This window comes from Artemia sp. Qi Xiang Cuo, chromosome 18 (genome assembly GCF_049724085.1).
Source record: "Artemia sp. Qi Xiang Cuo chromosome 18, ASM4972408v1, whole genome shotgun sequence".
In the NCBI taxonomy this organism is placed as follows: domain Eukaryota; kingdom Metazoa; phylum Arthropoda; class Branchiopoda; order Anostraca; family Artemiidae; genus Artemia; species Artemia sp. Qi Xiang Cuo.
In genome coordinates this window covers 1876407-1879280 of record NC_142811.1, presented here as the reverse complement: position 1 = coordinate 1879280, position 2874 = coordinate 1876407, and the positions used below count along the sequence as shown (strand labels likewise).

At 32.5% G+C, this 2874-nt stretch overlaps 1 protein-coding gene across 1 annotated transcript in view; it reads left to right on the top strand.

Annotated features, from left to right (window-relative positions):
* Positions 1-2192, top strand: part of LOC148941113 (uncharacterized) — a 63934-nt gene extending 61742 nt beyond the window's left edge. The window contains exon 2 of the mRNA XM_089103898.1: positions 1-2192. This exon is cut by the window's left edge and continues 1029 nt beyond it. The gene's annotated coding sequence lies outside the window, so the exon portion shown is untranslated.
* Positions 2193-2874: the final 682 nt, after the last annotated feature.

The window sequence follows — 2874 nt, the reverse complement described above, 5'->3', positions numbered from 1 at the left end:
CTGCATTCGAAAACTGGACAATGGTTTCCGGAGCAGCTGGAAGCCACAGAGATATATATTATTTATTTGTTAATGAAATGGCATAAAGCAAAATGTTTGTTTCTTAGCAAAAATGTATAAATCGGAAATAACACAATAATAGCAAACCATTACAGATAAATAGTTGCATACACAGAAAACTTTAATCATTACACAAGAAATTACACGACAGATCCACTTGAATCACAGAATAAAATGAAAAAATAGTCCAGTAAATAAGAATTTGTCTTACCTTGTAAGATATCAGTAGCCTGAATATCGCTGTTTTTTTTGTTTTTTTTTGTTGAACGTAAAAAATATGGTTTGTTTGTCTTTTTTTCCTGACTGCGGTAAAATTTATGTCTAAGCATTGAAAGTTGAGATTGCTTTTAAATTGTGACATTCGTTTCGTAAAAACGAAAAAGTTATCATAAGTAAACAAATTAAATAAAGATAATTGAGTAGCAACAAGGGGTGGTTCTGAAAACAATTTTAAATAAAAAAAAAAACAAGTTTTTCAACTGAAAGTAAGGAGCAATGTTAAAACTTAATAAGGACAGAAATTATTACGAAAACCTTAAAGAAAAGAAATATTTAAGAAAACCTTAAATTTTAGTGAAAACCTTCAATATAATCCACTCAAAAGCTGAATTTTCTGCGTTAAAGATTGAACGAAAAAGGGATATACTGTCTTCTGTGAAGATAGGGGTTAAAACTGCAAATTTGCCTAAAATAGTAAAAACCAAATTTTGAAAAAAATTATACATGAAGTGAAATTTAAAGATGAAGCCTCTGAAATTCTAAAAAGGGGTTCCCAACTTAAATTTCAGTCACATATATTCAGAAAATCTCTAAGTAGGAAAGACTACAATTACAAAAAAAATAGAAAGGAATAAAGGTTGGGGCTTAAAAATAAGTTTATCAAATCTGTAAGAACTGTACGAACAAAAAATAGTGCATGACAAACTTAGGAGCTATTGTTTTCCCTTATTTAAAAGCAAATTATTTGAACCTGAGAAGATGTTATTCTGGTGTTTGTTTTGTTTTTGTTGGTGTTATTGATTGCAACGGAGTAAAAAATTCGTTAGTTTTGGGGTCGCAAAATCGTGGGATATATCAGAGCATCAAAACATTAACCATATTTCTGTTCTACATATATTTGAATTTTCAGATGTTTCATGCCTTCAATTAAATTACGATTAAATTTACATATGCTTTGCAAATGTTCTGTTATTTTAAACTATTGTTACAAGCTTCAGCGTTCTTCTTGTGCAGTTGCTTAAACTGGAAATATATAAGCCTTTTGCCTTCCTAACACGGGAAAAAAACTATATAGAATAGTTCCCAGTGACTGGGCCGGTGGTTCTTGTGATCTGAATTGGCAGCTTGCTAACTCCGGTAACCTAAGAATACCAATAAGCAGAATAGATGGGATAACAGTTGTTTCTTTAATGTAAGGTAGGAAAATCATTGGTAATTTCGCCCAAAATATTTTTAATTGTTATAGGAAAAGGAGGGTGTGGATGGAGGGTACCAATCTAGAGCTCTTCCCAGTTTTCTTCCATACCTATTATTTAGACTAGTTTTCTTAGCATAATGGCTTAGAAAGTAATCATACAACAGACACCCTGTCTTTGGAGGTGCTGTCATGCCATCTAAAATGCTTTTTGATTGCCATGTACACCCCAAATAGCCATTGGGATCCCAAATTGTCTATATCTTTAGATTTCTTGGATACCATAATTGGCAATCTGCTGCCACAACTTAAGATCCGAAAGAGGCCCAAGCGGCTTACTTTGACTAGATTTTTTTTACAACTGGGCACCAGTGTCGAGAGAGCATACACCATCCTCTTGTATGACGTGTGGTCTTGAGCAGCTGCGGGTGCATCTTCTGGTCTTATTCTTGCCTTGCTTACGAACTGATGTAGATTATCGAAGAACCAACATTAATTTTACGATTAGATTAATTCATAGACTGTGAAATGCTCATAAAATAAAATAATGGTTAATGTTTAGATGTTCTATATGTTTCTCTTTTCGTGTAAATTGGTAGTTGAGTGATTTTTTTCATCATTGTTTAGGTATTATAATGTACCTTTTATTTTATTTATTGTGTATTTTGTGATTTGGAGCTCTCAAACACATGTTCCTTGTGATAATTTTCGGTTAAATAAAATTTTATTTACGGAAAAAGTATTGTATTCTTTTCTAGCAGTTTATTTTGTAAGTATGGCCACAAAGAAAAAGAGAGTTTACTTATAAAAAAAGTTGTGGCTTATTTTACTTTCTATTTACTGGATTAAAAATTCGCATAAAATAACCGGCAAGTTTTGCATTCTTAGTACTGGTTTAAACAGTACCAGGCAAAAATCGGTTACTTAAGGCGTTTGTTTTAAAAGACTTTTGCCCTACAAGAAGTTTTTCCAAAAAAATTTAAGGGCTACACTAGACAAAAGATGAGCAGATATATATAAATGTGACACAAAACGAAAAGAAATTACAAGTCTTTAGTCTTCATCGCCCACCTCAAAATTTCCTGGAGAATAGTAGTGATCAGTGGTAAATGTTTTTAGTGGTTTGACACCATGAAGTATGCCATAAAATAAGTTGAATTGACTTAAGAGAATCTAAATCGTTGTTATATTATATAACAGATAAGTAAGATAAGTCTACAAACCAAGATTCGAATATTAAAAGCTACAGTGATGACAGTGGTCAAATATGGCTCTGAAGCATGGACGCTTCGAAAAGCGGATGAAGATTTGCTAGATGTTTTCCACAGAAATTGCCTACGGATTGTTCTGGGTACCCGGCTGACTGACCGTATTACAAACTGTAGGCCTTACGAAAAATG